Source organism: Dendrobates tinctorius, unplaced genomic scaffold, assembly GCF_039654945.1.
Source record: "Dendrobates tinctorius isolate UK_male_01 unplaced genomic scaffold, ASM3965494v1 ptg000083l, whole genome shotgun sequence".
NCBI lineage: Eukaryota > Metazoa > Chordata > Amphibia > Anura > Dendrobatidae > Dendrobates > Dendrobates tinctorius.
This window is the reverse complement of record NW_027361751.1, coordinates 5,490,614-5,499,044: the sequence shown is the minus strand read 5'-3', so window position 1 is coordinate 5,499,044 and position 8,431 is coordinate 5,490,614.

Here is an 8,431-nt window from a genome sequence, read left to right as displayed (position 1 = left end):
GGAGGGCCGTTAAAGATAGAAAACTTTCCTCTGCTATCTGAAGGAGACGTTCTGTTATCCGCATCAGGGCGTCGGAGCGGGTTCCACCTTGGTGGTTGACATATGCTACCGCTACCTGGTTGTCCGAGAGTATCCTCACGTGATGGCCCTGTAGGTACATAATGAGTTTTTTGACTGCCCGCTCTATCGCCAATAGCTCTCTCTGGTTGGATGAGATCTCAGCATCAGAATCCCAATGTCCCTGTACCACTATGTCCCCCATATGGGCCCCCCAACCGAAGGGACTAGCGTCTGTGGTTATAATACGGGTTATCTGCGTTATCCAGGGCACCCCTGAGGCTAGGTTCTCGTCATCGAGCCACCATCTAAGCGATGTAACAGCTGAGGGGCTTAGCAACACTCGACCCTGTAAGGAGCCTTCCAAGGCCCTGCTATTAACCAGGACGTCCTTCTGAAGGGCTCTAGTATGGAATTGTGCCCACCTGACTGCTGGGATGCATGAGGTTAGAGAGCCTAACAGGGACATGGCCTGTCTGAGAGTCATAGAAGGATTATCAATCGCCCGAAGAACCTGCTGCTGTATCTTTTGCAATTTATCCAATGGCAACAGACACTGCTTTCTGAATTTAATAGTAAGCCTAGAAACTTCTGTATCTTTAAGGGCTGGAGTCAGGATTTCTCGTAGTTTAATATCCATCCGAGGTTTTCTAACCTGGACTTAGCTCTTTGTATCTGGGATATACAATGGCCCACCTATTTTCCCACAATCAAAAAATCATCTAAATATGGAACAATTAAGATGTCCACTTCCCGTAAATGAGCCATAACCTCGGCCACTATTTTTGTAAATACCCGGGGCGCTGCTGAGAGACCAAAGGGAAGGGCTCTATACTGATAATGACGGACTGTGCCGTCTACTGAAACCGCCACTCTCAGGTACTGCTGGAAATCTGCATGGATAGGTACATGATAGTACGCATCTTTCAAATCTATGACTGCCATAAAACACCCTTTAAACAATATTTTTATTGTTGTATTGATGGACTCCATCTTAAAAGTACGATTAACCAAAAACTCATTAAGGAAACGTAAATTAATAATCATTCTAAATGTTTTATCAGGTTTTTGGATTAGGAATAAGGGAGAGTAGAACCCTCTTCCTCTCAGATTCTGGAACCTCTATCAGGACGTTTTTCTGGCATAGGCTCAAGAGCTCCGCTTCTAAAGCTGCTTGTTCGAGGGGTGAAGATCTTAAAGGAGTTGGTTTAAAGGTATCCCGCGGGACCTGGGTAAACTCCAATCTAAGCCCGGTGGATATTACCTTGCGCACCCAGTCACTATTTGTAATCTGTAACCATGTCGGGAGGAAGGATGACAGTCTACCCCCCACGGGAATTACTAGTCATTGATTCTGTCTCTTTCGATCTCTCGACGAGCGTCTGAACATGTAGCCCGTACCTCTTCTCCTTCTATCTTCCCATCTGGGACGGTCTCTAATAGGCGAAGAATTGCGCCTTCTCCCCTGACCGAATCTCCTTCTACCAAATGGAAGTCGGTAGGACGCAGACCAGATTTGGGAATTTTTTCTTGTTGTCCCCAGCCTTCTCAAGCAGTTCGTCCAGGACTGCGCCGAACAAATATTCACCCTCACACGGAATAGTACAGAGCTTCGCCCTGGACTGAATGTCTCCCTGCCAGCACTTTAGCCACAGGGCTCTACGAGCCGCATTAGAGAGACCTGCTGCCCTGGCGGCCATTCTTACTGCATCTGCCGAGGCATCTGCTAGGAATGCTGCTCCCTCTTGGATTGTTGGTAGGGCCCCAAGAATTGTTTGCCTCGACGTACCCTGTTTTAATTACGACTCCAACTGGTCCAACCAGACCATCATGGACCTGGCCGTGCATGTTGATGCCACTGCTGGTCTTAAGGACCCGGCAGCCATTTCCCAGGTATTCTTAAGGAAGGTATCTGCCTTCCTGTCTAGGGGATCTTTAAGGGATCCCATGTCCTCAAAGGGTAGCGAGGATCTTTTCGATGCCTTCGCAATGGCTGCATCTAATTTGGGGGCCTTGTCCCAAGTATTCACTGCCGGATCGTCGAAGGGATATCTGCGTTTGAGGGCTGGTGGTTGCGACCCTCTTTTATCCGTTTTTTTCCACTCTCTGTGGATCAGATCCTGGATTATCTGATTTAATGGGAAGACTCTACGCTTCCTCTGCTCCAGCCCCCAGAACATGACATCCTGCATGGATAACTGGGGCTTAGGCTCCTCTACTTCCATTGTCCCTCTGACTGCTTTGACCAGCTTGTCTACTCGGTCAAGTGGCACACAAAACCACCCAGAGTCCTCTTCTCCTGAGGAGGACGAGGGAGATGAAGCCTGGGAGTCTCTACAACTCCTCCATTCTGCCGAGGAATCGGACTCCACCGGGACCCCGCCCTTTAGACTTTCCGGCTGGGACAAAGACTTTAGGGTTTCCTTCATCTCTGCCCTATGTCCCTTAAACTCGCCGCTACCGCGGGCGACTCTTCCACCACTGTTAATAGAGCTCCCTTCCCCAGCTGGTGCCGCACCTGGCCGGAGAGCCGACGCTTATCGGCGTTTATGATGGGCGCCGCCATCTTGGTTTCTCACTCCTGCGCAGTGGCACCGCCGACCCGGAAGCGCATCCTCCGCCCGCCCCCTGACGTCACCGCGACCCCGACGTGACCGGAAGTCACGCGGGACGCCCGGGCGCTCTGGAATGCAGCGCTCCCCGGTCTCAGCACCCCGCAGCCGCGCCGGCCCCCGTTACCACTGCACTTGCGCCGCCGGAGCCGGGAGCCCCCGGGGGGGCATACTAACCGGCGGCGGCCTTACCCTGGAGACGGACCTCCTCTGGACGCCGCTCCCTGCTGCATACGCCACCACCGTGCCACCCATCCTGGGCCACTGTGGCGTCTTCCAGGAGTTCCGCACCAGGCCGAGGTAGGAGACTCCCTCACTACCTGTATCGGCTGGCCGGCCCTGGGATCCGGTCTTCTGTAGGATCCCATCCCCTCAGGAACAGGAAACCAACTGATGCGTGGGAGAGGTGCCGCCCTTTTGTATCTGTAGGTTTCCTGTTCCTGAAGGGCGGATCCCCTCTCTCGTGGTGCTGTCATGGGAGTCCGAATAATGAGGTATTACAGCACAGAAGACCCCGTTACACTGGTGGCAGCAGCGGGATATGATACCTCATCTATAGGAGTAAAGGACTAAATGGAAAACAACTACCAGAAGTTAAAGAGGAATACATTAAAAGACCTGGTGGAAGCTCAAGGGTTAATCGCCAGCAACAAAACAAAAGTGGATTTGATAGCAGCCATCATGGAACACGATGGTGCAGCGCCCTCCAATGTGCACATGGAAGAGACTGAATTCCAGAGGGAGGTAAAGAGCAGACTCGCGTTCTATGGCCCAAACCCTGCAGTAGAGATCGTATGAGAGGTGATGGCTGATGTGCGTACTGATCTGAAGGAAAAGATGGCAGAGCAGATCAGGATAGAGCTAGCCAAGATGGAGATGGCAGAGCGGACCAAAGTAGAGCTAGCCAAGATAGAGCTAGCCAAGATGGAGATGGCAGAGCGGAGAGTGTCAGCAAGCAGGGGGAGTTCTGGCCTCTGCCCAGGTACCGTCAGCAGTAAGCCACAAAAAAATCCAGTATAATGCCTTCTGACAGTTGGGGGAGGCAGAGGAAGACATTGATGGCTTTCTGCCAGACTCTGAGCGGCAGTGTGCCCTTCATCAAGTGAAGCCAGAGGATTGGGTTCAGGTTCTGGCCAGCAAGCTGACAGGCCGGGCAGCGGACGCCTATCGCACGGTACCTGATGAGAACTGTATGGACTATGAGCGGGTCAAAGAAGTGATCTTGGCCCGTTATGTGCTGACACCAGAGGCATACCGCCAAAAGTTCCGCAGACTTATAAAACAAGTAAGATACCCAGGCTAAATGGGACTGTAAACTACGGCGGCCACTGCTACAGTGGGTACAAAGGAGCCAAGCAACCACTAAGGAGGACGTCCTCCAGCTCTTCTCATTAGAGCGATTCTTTACTGGACTAAACCCCAAGACACAAGAATGGCTTCAGGACAGATGGCCAGTGACTCTTGAGGAGGCCGCTCGTCTGGCCGATGAACATCATGATGCCAGGAGGTCTCAGTTGACAGGATCAAAGACTGTCACTAGGGGCCCTCCCATGGGTCTGGAGGCCCCTAAACCACAGAAGATTGTCGGGGGACCAGCTAAAACCCTGGCTTAACAGAGTCCCCCTGGGGTGCGATGCCACACCTGCCATCAGCTGGGCTACCTGCAAAGACAATGTCCCAACCGGACTCAGCGTACCCAGTGACCAAAGGCGGGAACGGCTACTGTCAACCGGGCAGCTGTACACTACTACCAAGGCGAAGCTGACCCGGCATTGGGGGCTAGGACTAATCTGGGGATGCAAGAGATGAAGGAAGTGCTGCATGAAGTAGACCCCGTGCTGGCAGATAATCGACAATAGCATCGACAGGTGGTGTGGGTTAATGGGAAATGTATGCAGGGACAAAGATTCCGGAGCAACTTTGACCCTTGTAAAGCCTCATCTCGTCCAGGACCAAGAGAAGACGGACCGGACAGTAGTCGTCCGTGTAGCAGGGGGAGCCATACATCGACGTCCCACTGCCAGGATTCACCTGAACTGGGGAGTCGGGGATGGCCTTGTTGAGGTCGGCCTGATGGAGGATTTGCCTGCAGACGTCTTGCTGGGAAATGACTTAGGGCCCAGGTTGTCAGCATTCTCGGTCGCCCCTCTGGCTGAGACCTATCCTGTGACCACCCGGAGACAAGCTCGAGCTGCGGAGGTGGAATCACACTCAGAGGAGGCCCAGGTAAGACACCCCAGCCCTACACGTATTCCCATAGCCAGACACATTTCTTGGGCCCCCCAGCTGAGTTTAAAAGGGAGGTACTTGAGGATCCCTCATTACAGGGGTATCGGGGGAAGGCACAGGAGGGGAGAGGAGTACTGGAAGGGGAACAGTTTGTATGGCATCAGGGACTCCTCTACCAGGTTACAGAGCAGCGCCACACAGGGACGAGCCCCACTATAAAACGACAGCTGGTAGTGCCCAAGAAGTATAGGCAGGAGCTACTGCGAATCTCTCATGACATACCTTTAGCCGAGCACATCGGCGTCAGTCGCACCAGGCATTGTCTGACACAAAACTTATTTTGGCCGGGGGCAACCTATGATGTTCATCAGTACTGCCAGACCTGTGACAGTTGCCAGCGCATTGGCAAGAGGGAGATCACTGCAAGGCCAAACTACACCCCCTCCCCACTGTGGACGAGCCATTTAGCTAAGTAGCTGTCGATCTGATAGGGCCGTTAGCCAAACCCAGTCCGTCAGGGAAAAAGTATATATTGACAGTGGTAGATTATGCCACATGGTATCCAGAGGCGGTTGCATTACCTAACATACTGGCAGAGACAGTGGCGGCTGCCCTGCTCCAGGTTCTCTCACGGGTTGGATTTCCCCGGGAGGTTATCTTGGACCAGGGTACTGTCACGTGCCCCGTCCTGAGTGACACGGCCAGCAGGCTGGTAACTGATAGGACAATTCCACGTGCCGCGTCCTGTTGTATGTGACGCGGCCCGCAGGCCGGTAACTAATACAATAAGAGAAAGGGAATGGGGAAGACCTGGGTAACAATAACAATGGCGGCCCTGTGATAGGGAATGGGGATGTGGAGACCTCCTGCACTCCCCTGAGTCAGTGTCTCTACACTCCTAACGTTCCCTAGGCCGGTTCCGCACCGGGCGACGATCAGGAGCCTCAAAACCCTGACTCGCCCTGCACCTAAACCCTCACTAGGGAATTGGTCGGTGCAGAAACTAATCCCACCACTGCACTAAACACACATAAGGAAAAGTGACAAAACAGGGGAACACCACTTAGCTTTGCTCCGTTGCTTACGCTCCCAGCAACAGAGCCCACCACCTGCATGCATCTTTTCCTCCACTGTGTCCGACATCTGGGTGCGCTGTCCAGAAACGGACCTTCTCAGCATCATAGTGCAGCCTTGGAGCAAAGAGTCCACACCTGTGTGCAGCTGTCCAGAAACAGAGTCCCGAAAATGAGTCCTGCTTTTCTGCCAAAAAGTCCAGCATGCTTGAGTCCAGCTCTCAGCAACCAAATCCAGCATTTTGAGTGCAGCTCTACACCGCAGCTGCCACTCCACCAATCCATGCACAAACTCCTTACTGACACCTTAACTGCGACTCCACCACGCCATGCTAGCACTCCTTGCAGACACCATAGCTGACACTCCAGGAATCTCACTCAGCTGCCCGTGACTCTCCTTTAGCTCCATCTTTCAACCAGGCTTGCTTGCAAATGAATACTTTATCACCAACCGTGATTAACACACCTGATACTCTTTTATAGAGCACTCACACCTGTTACATAATCACGTGCACAAACTAAGGTAACCAGAGTGCAATGACCCTAATGGCCACCGGGGAGAAAACTACAACTGAAAGCACCACAGTGCAATGACCCTAATGGTGACCGGGGGCAAAACCACCTTTGGCGCACACAGCCAAGGGAAAAGAAAAAGTTACTTTGTGAATTTACTCTGTCAGATCCAACCTGGATCATGACAGGTACCCAGTTTATAGCAGAGGTGACCAACCAACTGTGGAAGCTGTGCAGTGTAAAGTCCATTAAAAGGGCCCTGTACCACCTGCAAACCAATGGGTTGTGTGAACGTTTTGACGGAACATTAAAACAACTCATTGGGACTTTTACCAGGACCTACAGGGACTTTGAAAAATTCTTGCCACACCTCCTGCTTGCCTATCGGGAGGTGCCCCCAGAATCCATGGGGTTCTCCCCATTCGAACTGTTATACGGGAGGTGGGTTAGGGGACCCCTAGACTTGAGAGAACACCGGGAAGGGGAGGGAACCATAGAAGGAGAACCTATTGTGCCCTATGTGCTGGAATTCCAGGACCGCCTACAGGAGCGGACTCAGGCTGTACTTGGGAACATGTAGGCGGCCCAACAGCGCCAGCGCGTATGGTACGATCGGAGGGCCAGAGAACGCACCTTTGAGATAGGACAGAAGGTCCTGGTGTTAGAACCAACTAGGCAGAACAAGTTCAAAGCTGCATAGCAGGGGCCCTACCAGGTAGTGGGGAAAATAGCAGACACCACCTACAATGTCACCGATTGTGATGACCCCAGGGTTATCCGCATGTTCCACGTGAATATGCTGAAACCCTACCGGGAGTGCCCTGAAGAGGTAGTGGCCATCTGTGCACCCGAAGCAGAGGATTTAGCAGGACTCCCCTTGCCTTATGTCTTAGAGGAGAGGACTCAGTCTAAAACATGGGACCAGGTACACTTGGGAGAAAACCTAGGGCCCCGGGAGACAGCAGGCGGAGGCGTTGTTGAGGCAGCGACAGAGGATGTTTTTGGGGAGACCGGGGAACACCCGCCTGGCACAACACAAGGTTGAGACCCAGGATCAGACCCCCTGAGACAACCCCCCTTCCGCGTCCCTGAGTCTGTACGAGAAGGGATGCGACAAGAGATTCAAGAGATATTGCGTTTAGGGGGTCATTGAAGAGGCAGATAGTCCCTGGGCATCCCCCGTAGTGTTAGTGCCCAAGAAGGATGGGACTACCCGGTTTTGTGTAGACTATCGCAAGCTAAATGAGAAAATGGTGATGGATGGATGAGTTGTTAGACTGGCTGGCGGGGGCAAAATATTGACCACCATCGATCTATGCAAAGGCTATTGGCAGATCCCCCTAAGTCCTAACGCTATTTCCAAGTCTGCATTTGTCACCCTGTTCAGCCTATTCCAGTTTCGAGTTATGCCATTCGGGATGAAGAATGCTCCTGCGACCTTCCAGAGACTGGCTGACCAGCATCTGGATGGTCTTCAGGACTATGCTTGTGCCTACCTGGATGACATCGCCATCTACAGCGCGATATGAGATGAGCATCTAAATCACCTAGAGACAGTATTGGACAGGATCCACAAGGCCGGAATCATCTTGAACCCCAACAAGTGTCACGTGGGCAAAGCAGAGGTTCAGTATTTAGGACATTGGGTGGGAAGTGGGAAACAGCGACCAGAACCAGACAAGATTGAGGCCATAGTCCCCATCGCCCAGAGACTCCAGTACAAAACCCTAACCATGACATACAAAGCCATCCACAACCTGTCTCCTCAGAACATCTGTGACCTCGTCTCCCGGTACTTTCCTGCACGCAACCTCCGATCCTCACAAGATCTCCTTCTCTACTCCCCTCTTATCTCCTCTTCCCACAATCGCATACAAGATTTCTCTCGCGCATCACCCCTGCTCTGGAACTCTCTACCACAACATATCAGACTCTCACCTACCATCG